This window comes from Panthera pardus, unplaced genomic scaffold, assembly GCF_024362965.1.
Source record: "Panthera pardus isolate Hobbes unplaced genomic scaffold, ASM2436296v1 HiC_scaffold_13, whole genome shotgun sequence".
NCBI classification, from domain to species: Eukaryota; Metazoa; Chordata; class Mammalia; order Carnivora; family Felidae; genus Panthera; species Panthera pardus.
Window position 1 is genome coordinate 174,963,547 of NW_026526688.1, and position 10,579 is coordinate 174,974,125.

At 40.4% G+C, this 10,579-nt stretch overlaps 1 pseudogene; it reads right to left on the minus strand.

Annotated features, from left to right (window-relative positions):
• Positions 1-1,019: 1,019 nt before the first annotated feature.
• LOC109246520 (60S ribosomal protein L14-like) lies at positions 1,020-1,676 on the minus strand (annotated as a pseudogene).
• Positions 1,677-10,579: the final 8,903 nt, after the last annotated feature.

A 10,579-nucleotide genomic window follows, 5' to 3' on the forward strand; every position in this document is an offset into this window, starting at 1 on the left:
ATTTTTTTAAGTCATATAAAATACTTTACCTCTGTGTTCTCTTTCTGAGTAAATACATAACTTTTATTTATTTATTTTAGTTTTTTTTAATGTTTATTTATTTTTGAGAGACACAGAGAAACAGAGTGTGAGCGGGGGAAGAGCAGAGAGGGAGACAGAATCTGAAGCAGGCTCCAGGCTCTGAGCAAGCAGTCAGCACAGAGCCTGATGCAGAGCTCGAACCCACAAACTGTGAGATCATGACCTGAGCCGAAGTCACACGCTCAACCGACTGAGCCACCCAGGCACCCCTCTATTTTTACTTTTAATATGCATTAATATCTCATTTACAGTATCTTTTTTCTGCAATTTGTTTGTCTACCATCAATGAAAAGTGACATTGTCATTAAGAATAGAAATTAAGTTTTTTGATGGATTTGATAGACTACCTCCATCAAACATTTATTTTTCAGCTTTAAGATACAACTGACATATAATATTGTATAAATTTAAAGTGTACATGTTGAGGGCCGCCTGGGTGGCTCAGTTGGTTAAGCATCTGACTTCAGCTCAGGTCATGACTTCATGGTTCATGGGTTCAAGTCCCGCTTCAGGCTCTGTGCTGACAGCTCAGAGCCTGGAGCCTACTTCTGATTCTGTGTCTCCCTCTCTCTCTGCTCTGTTACTGTCTCCCCCCATTCATGCTCTGTTACTGTCTCTCAAAAATGAATGTTAAAAAAAGTTTTAAAGTGTACATGTTGATTTCATGCACATATATTACAAAATGATTACCATCATAGCATTAGCTAACACCTCCATCATGTCAAGTAACTACTATTTCTTTTTGCTGTCAGCCATTTATAATCTATTCCCTCAGCAACTTTCAAGTATATAATACAGTACTGTTAACTATAATCATCATGCTGTACATTAGATTCCCCCAAGCTTATTTCTTTTTATAACCAGAAGTTTATACCATTTTAGGAGTTTGGCTTTTGTGTGTCTTTGTATGTGCATGTGTCAAAAAGAACCTTTATTAGTTATTTATAATCGCCTCTTCTGCTTTTCTGCTTTCTTGCCAGATGCCTTGGAACAGGAGCTTTCTGGGCTTGAGATTTCTGACCCTTCCCAGCTTTTGGAGGCGCTGCCTTCTGGCCTGCAGCTTATGGGGCAGAAATCTTCTGGACTGCAGCCTTCTTGCCTGTAGCGGCAAACTTTTTTTGCTAGAAACTTTGCAGCAACTTCTCCAGCTGCAACCTTAGCAGTGGGTACATTTCTAGGAGAAGATTCCAGGACAGCTGCTTTTGGTAGCTTTCTAACTTCAAGTTTGATTATTCTTTTCCTCCTTTTCTTTGCCTTCATGACTTTATAGTGATCAAAATCTGTCATCTTGGCTTTCCTTTCTCTGGCTTTAATCTTCTTGACCCATCCCATGGCCGTCCATTTCCTACTGGTGTCTGCCTTCTGCCAGGCTTGTCCGACATACTTTGGGCGGGCACTGTGTGGGAACTTGAGATGAAGTCAGTGAGCTCCATGCATTTGAAAGGCATATTATATCTCCTTACCTGAATGCAAGGTCCATCAACCAAAGCCCCCTTCTGGTCAATAGCATCTATAATCTGGACCATCCTCCCGGCATGAAGGCCAAAGGAAATGTAGGCCACCTGGCCAACCTCTATAAAACACTTGAACATCATTTTGGTGGCATTGCACAAGAGAGGTTTGCTTTTTTAGATTTCATGTGTAAGTGACATCACACTATATTTGTCTTTCTCTGACATTTCACTTAACATCATGCCCTCAAGTTTCACCATGTTGTTACAAATGACAGGATTTCCTTTTTTCTCATGGCTGAATAACATTCCATTGATCCCATGGGGGCAGGGTTTGTTCAGAATTACCACTTGTGTCTTAACCCCACAACCCCACATATATTGTTTTTGGTGTTCAGACTAAAGCTCTTTATAGGGGTTTACTGGACAGAGGACACTGCTCTGGGGATAGATGGAGGGACCCTGAGCCTGGGTGATGGTGCTCCAGTCCTGGCCATGGGTGAAGTGGGTTAGATCTGCCCATGCCTATGAGTCCACATATGTACAATGGAATGTTATATATACACACCCATTCCCCACGTCTCCATCCATTCATCTATTGATGGACACTCAGGTTATTTCCATATCTTGGCTATTGTGAATAATACTGCAATGACCATGGGAAAGCAGATATCTCTTCAAGAACCTGTTTTCACTTACTTTGGGTAAGTGTTGAGAGGTAGGATTGCTAAATCATATAGTATTTCTAGTTCTAATTTTTTGAGAAAACTCCATACTGTTGTCTATAGTTGCTGCATCAATTTATATTCCCATAAATAGTGCACAAGGGTTCTCTTTTCTTCACATTCTTGCCAACACTTGTTCTCTCGTCTTTTTGATAATACAATTTTAACAGATGTGATATCTCAGTGTGGTTTTTATTTGCATTTTTCTGAAGGCCAGAAAGAATCTGTGTCCCAGGCAGTTAGACTACAAAGACCCCAAGTGCAAAGGGATTGAGATAGAGCCCTCACAGGGTATTGCCTCAGCAATGGGGCCAAATTCTATACAGACTGAAGCCTGTTCCAGTCCCAATTAGCACATATTCAAAACAATCTTCCTAAGCATGAATATCCCAAGTAATGACATCAAAGAACAAAGCCCAACTTTATTTAAAGGAACACAAAATGCTCAGCAGTCGACAATTTAAAATACACAGTGCTGGTCTCCTACCTAGAGTTACCAGGTACGCAATGGAACAGAAATGCAATTCACCACTAGCAGGGAAATCAACCAATAGACATCTCCCTCCCTCACCCCCTAGATGAGGGTAGAATTGGTATAGGACTTAAAAACAGGCCAGAGAAGCAGACTCACTATGGTCAAACATAAAAGGAAGTAGCATAAGGAGATAATAGGAAGACACACTTAAATATCAAAGCAGATATATAATTCCATTAAAATCAGGAATTTGTTGAGAAGTGACATAGGATAGCTGTTAAAGTCATCAACTCAGGAGCCACAGTGCCGGGTTTCTATTACCAGCTCTGAAATGACACTTGTGGATCCCTGTTCAAGGTAATTAACATGCCATGCCTCAGTTTCCTTCTCTGTAAAATGAGTATAGTAATAACACTTTCCATCAGGCTTGCTATGAGGGTGAAAATAGTTCTTATTTGTCAAGAACAGAGGACTTTGCAGGGCACAAACTTTAATGGCTATAAAAATGTTTATGAAATAAAATGAAGACAAATAACCTAGCTTTCCTCCCATGAACACCCAGAAAGCAGGCTCCCTCTCAACTCACCTCCATTTTTATTCTTGAGTTTTCTCTGTAGCCAAAGGGCCTGCAGGGGTTCAGAAGAGTCAGGAGGTCCCGGAGTGTTGAAATTTGCTCACACTTCTGTGCTTCTAGCAGTCTTTGAAGCTGATGGGAGGTGTGGCCACTCTTAAAGGTAATGGATGTGATTGCTCCTGCGCTATGCCCCACTAGCACTCTCATCAAGCTGGCTCATATTCCTCACCCAGTCTCTGGGAGTCACCCAATTCATAGAGACCTTCCCAAACAGCAACATCCCAAAGAGGTGCCTCCCTGTTATTTTGTCCTCAACCTTCACTAACACTTTCTACAGGTCAATATAACTTAGTAAAGTGTAGCTCTCCCACAGTTTATAAACTCAGCAAAATCATGGAGCTTGCCTACAAGTGAATTCAGCTGTAAAACAGCTTCCCAGCTCTGATTCTACAAAGGAATCAGCTGGAAGGCATTTCAAAGGCCAACCCCAGTGATTCAGATTTAATTATTTTGGGTTGGGTCCCAGGCATTTGTGTTTTGAAAAACTCCTTCCATGATTCCAACATGCAGCCTGGGTTGAGATCTGCTGCCTTAGAGGAACAGTGTGTACTTTGCCATGAGCTCTACCTGACTGCAGGGGACTCCCCTGTCCATCGCCACCTCACTATGCTCCAGGCAGGTGGAGACTGTTGTCACTGTGAGTCACACCCAGGCTACAGATTAGAACTGCCTGAAGACTGTTTTGACTATCCTGGTACCTGCAGTTTTCCAGAGATTTTCACTTGAGGATATAGTTTGGGAACCAATCATCGGGAGTACTGAATGTTTCTAATATGTGACCAAAGGGGAGACGCTCCTCTTAAAAAGGGTCTCATGGGCAGGAGACTTTCTTTTGCTTCCTGACAAAAGGATAGTAGTTCTCAAGAATCTCTTGGGGCCTAGGATAAGCGACTGGGGCCTGATCTAAGAAAGCCTTCCTGAGATTTGGGCTCTATTCAAGAGGGGCATGCGGATTTAAAGAAAGTAATTTCACACAATTTTAGGGCTGTTTGTCTTTCTAAAGATGAGGAAATTGAGTATTAAGTTTTAAATCTTAGGGGAAATCTTCTAATTTAGGGGAAACGTTCAATGTTTCTTTGTCAAACAATCTATAAAGTCTGTTGGATAAATTTTGAAATGAGAAGGGAAATAGGGTAGAATCTTGGGAGGAAAAGTTTTTGAAGTTGATGGAAGTATAAAGTGATACTGGATGTTCTTGTGTGAAGGAAATTCACAGGTCAAAAATATGGGTGACTGCAAGGGTTGGTGATAATTTCTGATGTGCCAAGGAAGTGACTAAGAAGTATTTTATTTTCCAAGGTGAAAATGGAGTCTTTCCAGCTTTCTGAGTGACAAAAGAAAAAATAAAGACAATTAAGTATTATGAAATAAGAGAGACTGAGCAAGGAGAAATGTTGGAGAGAAACTATGGAAGTTTCTACCAAAAAGTATCATGAAAAGCAGAGAAGCCAGGGGAGACATAGCCGTAAAGACAAACACACACAGTGATTCTCACTGTAAGAGGAGCCACCTTCCCAGGCTGAAGACAATCAGCGTCCATGCTCGCAGGGGGGCGGGGGGAGGGGGAGAGGAAGAGAGTGTTTAACTGATCAGATTTCAAGAGAGGCTTTTCCATTAAAAATGAGCAAAGCTGTTCACCCTTGTCTATGACTTTCCTCCTCAAGGGTATAAAATATTAGTCTTGTAAAGGGAAGTGCATTTCACCATGATTTAGAGCTGCTTGCATTTTTGAAGATGTGAAAGGAAACTTGTAAGCGATAGAAAATCACCAATTTTAAAGCTTTTTTTTTTTTTTTGTTACCAACATGCAATAAAACTTAGGAAAATGCGTGCAGACAATATTTTTGGGATGAAAGGGAATCTAGAAGGAATGGAGGAGTGTGGGTAAGAGTGATTAAGGTTTCTGTGTGTATGTAATGACATCAGTGTTCCTGGGTGGGAATAGCCATCAACAAAAAAGAGGTTTGAGGAAAAGTCCAAAATCATGGGTATGAGTGGGATCCATGGGGGAGTTTCTGCTAAACCCTAGAACTAGTAGTGTTATGTCCGTAGATAATAGGGAATCACTACAGGCTTCTTAGTAGCAATATTTTAGGGAGAACATCAAGGCTTCAGGAAACATGAGTCTGGAGTAGAGAGAAAATGGCATATTGGGACAGTTTATGACACTCTTAGCCAAACTGAGAGGAAATACTGATGGAGAGGGTAAGATAGGAGAGTGGAGAACAGAGGAGTGATTGACACATTTCTTGGCAGTGAGTATATCGGCATAGAGGGAATTGGAGGTTCCAGGAGCAGAAACTGGCCCTAATGCCTAGGAACTGGCCACCACCCAGAGTGGATGCTGGACGTCAAGGCCCTGGTTTTTAATATAAGTACTATGTCCCAGCATCCTCATTCGATCTGTGATCCTGGACACACATCCTATCTTCTATTTGAATCTTGGTATCTTCCACTGAAAAGTGGGAGGGGGTGGGGGATGGGTAAACCAACTTATTCTGGACAACAGCCCTTTAGATTAATTCAAGGATTGGGACTTTGATTGGATATACCAAATCCCTTCAGCTATTCCTAAACTAATGTTTGAGTGGATAACTGGGAGAGGGTGTGTTTGACTTCAACTAGAAGTGCAGGAATTCAAAGCATTCTTGGCCCCATACTCTCAACTAAATAAAAGACTGTCTCATTTGTACAAATGCACATTCTTGACTTCTGAGTTTTCTTTGCATTTAACTGGAAGCTTCTAAGAGCTTCCAGTTAAACAGGAAGTGCTGAAACTCCAGTCTCTATAAAACAGTGGAATTAGCTGAGTTTCCTTCACTCTGGTATCAAAACCATTCTTTCATTAAGGGTCTTTGCCATGGACAATAGCAATAGCATCCTCAGGGGCAACCCCAAATATATTGTTTTTGGTGTTCAGACTAAAGCTTTTTATAGGGGTTTACTGGACAGAGGACATTGCTCCAGGGATAGATGGAGGGACTCTGAGCCTGGGTGGTGGTGCGCTAGTCCTGGCCGTCGATGAAGGTTGGTTAGATGTCCCATGCCTGTGAGTCCTAGCTGTGACCCTCTGGGGTTTAACACACAAGTGGTAGTTCTGAACCAACCCTGTCCCCAGCTGCAAATATTTATTTCTACCCCAGCAAAGATAATGGGGGCCCTTTAGTGACCCACCAGCCACCTAAGTTCTCACAAAGCTTCTATTCTCCATGGGTAAGCAATATTACACAAGAGCCTGCAATACTAGTTATTTCAGTCATTGTTAGAAAAGTGAAAATAAGGTTGTACATGTGTATGTAGCTGATACAAGTTGTTCATGAGAAAGATTTGTGAAACTGGGATCTTCACAAAACAGAAGTAAAATACCTTTTTACAAACTTGACTCAAGAAATGTAGATAAACAGGTATAAGAGACACAATATATCTAAATTGTTTACCTTATATGTTATATATTCACATCACCCAACAAGTGGTTGCTGAGCTTAAGAAGCATCAGCTGCAATCTCACAAGAAGTGAACCAAGGCCCAGGAACATTAAGTAATGGGGCTCTGCTCACACAGCCCAAGAATACTGACAGCAGGATTTCACTCTACTGATTCTTTTATCCACAAGTTTTCCCTATGGTTAATGACCCTCCAGACAATAATTTTGGGGAAAGGGTATGAGAAGGGTGACAGATCCTAGGTCATCAGGAAGCTGAGCTCCCTTCCTGTCTGTTGGCCTCTGTCTATATATTTGGGTCCTATCCAAGCCCTGGCCAATAGCAGAACCGGGGAGTCCTCAAGTTCAATTCCACGTTTTGTTCATCCCATTGGTATTGTGAAGAGAAGGACCCATGAAATCCCTTGTCTCCCAAGTGGAACTGGGATCCAGGTTGAAATTTTCAGTTTAGGATCTGGATCAGAGACAGGGTGGGTGACTGCAACTGGGGATGGAGTCTACGGAGAGAAAGGCAGGGTTCAAGGTGCAGGGCTCTCATCCAGAGCATGTAGGGTGAGGGGGGTGGAGAATAGAAATAGGTAAAGAAGCAAACCAAACCAAAACAAAAACCTGGGAAATGGCAAAGTGGAAAATGACAAGTAAGAGTATAATGGACGTAAGAAAATTTTTTTTTAATTTTATCTTTTATTTTTTAAAATTTACGTCCAAATTAGTTAGCATATAGTGCAACAATGATTTCAGGAGTAGATTCCTTAATGCCCCTTACCCATTTGGCCCATCCCTCCTCCCACAACCCCTCCAGCCACCCTCAGTTTGTTCTCCATATTTATGAGTCTCTTCTGTTTTGTCCCCCTCCCTGTTTTTATATTATTTTTGTTTCTCTTCCCTTATGTTCATCTGTTTTGTCTCTTAAAGTCCTCATATGAGTTAGGTCATATGATTTTTGTCTTTCTCTGACTGACTAATTTCACTTAGCATAATACCCTCCAGTTCCATCCACATAGTTGCAAATGGCAAGATTTCATTCTTTTTGATTGCTGAGTAATGCTTCATTGTGTGTGTGTGTGTATATATATATATATATATATATATATATATGCCACATCTTCTTTAGCCATTCATCCATCGATGGACATTTGGGCTCTTTCCACACTTTGGCTATTGTTGATAGTGCTGCTATAAACATGGGGGTGCATGTGTCCCTTCGAAACAGCACACCTGTATCCCGTGGATACATGCCTAGTAGTGCAATTGCTGGGTCATAGGGTAGTTCTATTTTTAGTTTTTTGAGGAAACTTCATAATGTTTTCCAGAGTGGCTGCACCAGCTTGCATTGCCACAAACAATGCAAAAGAGATCCTCTCTCTACGCATCCTCGCCAACATCTGTTGTTGCCTGAGTTGTTAATGTTAGCCATTCTGATAGGTGTAAGGTGGTATCTCATTGTGGTTTTGATTTGTATTTCCCTGATGATGAATGATATTGAGCATTTTTTCATGTGTCGCTTGGCCACCTGGATGTCTTCCTTGGAGAAGTGTCATGTCTTTTGCCCATTTCTTCACTGGATTATTTGTTTTTGGGTGTTGAGTTTGATAAGTTCTTTATCGATTTTGGATACTAACCCTTTATCTGATATGTCATTTGCAAATATCTTCTCCCATTCTGTCAGTTGCCTTTTAGTTTTGCTGATTGTTTCCTTTGCTGTGCAGAAGCTTTTTATTTTGATGAGGTCCCAGTAGTTCATTTTTGCTTTTGTTTCCCTTGCTTCCAGAGACGCGTTGAGTAAGAAGTTGCTGTGGGCAAGATCAAAGAGGTTTTTGCCTGTTTTCTCCGCGAGGATTTTGATGGCTTCCTGTCTTACATTGAGGTCTTTCATCCATTTTGAGTTTATTTTTGTGTATGGTGTAATAAAGTGGTCCAGGTTCATTCTTTTGCATGTTGCTGTCGAGTTTTCCCAGCACCACTTGCTGAAGAGACTGTCTTTATTCCATTGGATATTCTTCCCTGCTTTGTCAAAGTTAGTTGGTCATATGTTTGTGGGTCCGTTTCTGGGCTCTCTATTCTGTTTCATTGATTTGAGTGTCTGTTCTTGTGCCAGTACCATACTGTCTAGATGATTACAGCTTTGTAGTAGAGATTGAAGTCTGGGATTGTGATGCCTCCTGCTTTGGTTTTCTTTTTCAAGATTACTTTGGCTATTTGGAGTTTTTTCTGGTTCCATACAAATTTTAGGATTATTTGTTCTAGCTCTGTGAAGAATGCTGGTGTTATTTTGATAGGGATTGCATTGAATATGTACATTGCTTTGGTAGTATTGACATTTTAACAATATTTGTTCTTCCTATCCAGGTGCATGGAATCTTTTTCCATTTTTTTATGTGTGTCTTCTTCAATTTCTGTCATAAGCTTTCTATAGTTTTCAGTCTATAGAATTTTCACCTCTGGTTAGATTTATTCCTAGGTATTTTATGGTTTTTTGTGCAACTGTAAATGGGATCGATTCCTTGATTTCTCTTTCTGTGGCTTCATTGTTGGTGTATAAGAATGCAACCGATTTCTGTGTTTTGATTTTATATCCTGCAACTTTGCGGAATTCATGAATCAGTTCTAGCAGGTTTTTTTGTGGAATCTTTAGGGTTTTCCATATAGAGTATCATGTCATCTGTGAAGAGTGGAAGTTTGACCTCCTCCTGGGCCGATTTGGATGCCTTTTATTTCTTTGTGTTGTCTGATTGCAGAGGCTAAGATTTCCAATACCATATTGAATAACAGTGGTGACAGTGGACATCCCTGTCTTGTTCCTGACCTTAGGGGGAAGCTCTCAGTCTTTCCCCATTGAGGATGTTATTAGCGTTGGGTCACTCGTATATAGCTTTTATGATCTCGAGGTGTGCTCCTTCTATCCCTACTTTCTTGTGGGTTTTTATCAAGAAAGGATGCTGTATTTTGTCAAATGCTTTCTCTGCATCTATTGAGAGGATATGGTTCTTGTGCTTTCTTTTATTGATATGATGAATCATATTAATTGTTTTGGAGATACTAAACCAGCCCTGCATCGCAGGTATAAATCCCACTTGATCGTGGTGAATAATTTTTTTAATGTATTGTTGGATCTGGTTGGCTAATATCTTGTTGAAGATTTTTGCATCCGTGTTCATCAGGTAAATTGGTCTATAGTTCTCCTTTTTAGTGGGGTCTCTGTCTGGTTTTGGAATCAAGGTAATGCTGTCTTCATAGAAAGAGTTTGGAAGTTTTCCATCCATTTCTATTTTTTGGAACAATTTCAAGAGAATAGGTGTTAACTCTTCCTTAAATGTTTGGTAAAATTCCCCTGGAAAGCCATCTGGCCCTGGACTCTGGTTTTTTGGCAGATTTTTGACTGCTAACTCGATTTCCTTACTGGTTATGGGTCTGTTCAAATTTTCTATTTCTTCCTGTTTCAGTTTTGGTAGTGCATATGTTTCTAGGAATTTGTCCATTCTTCCAGATTGCCCATTTTATTGGCATATAATTGCTCATAATATTCTCTTATTGTTCTTTTTATTTCTGTTGTGTTGGTTGTGATATCTCCTCTTTCATCCTTGATTTTATTTATTTGGGTCCTTTCCTTTTTCTTTTTGATCAAACTAGTGGTTTATCAATTTTGTTAATTCTTTCAAAGAACAAGCTTCTCGTTTTATTGATCTGTTCTACTGGGTTTTTTGTTTGTTTGTTTGTTTGTTTGTTTGGAAAGCATTAATTTCTGCTCTAATCTTTCTTATTTCCTATCTT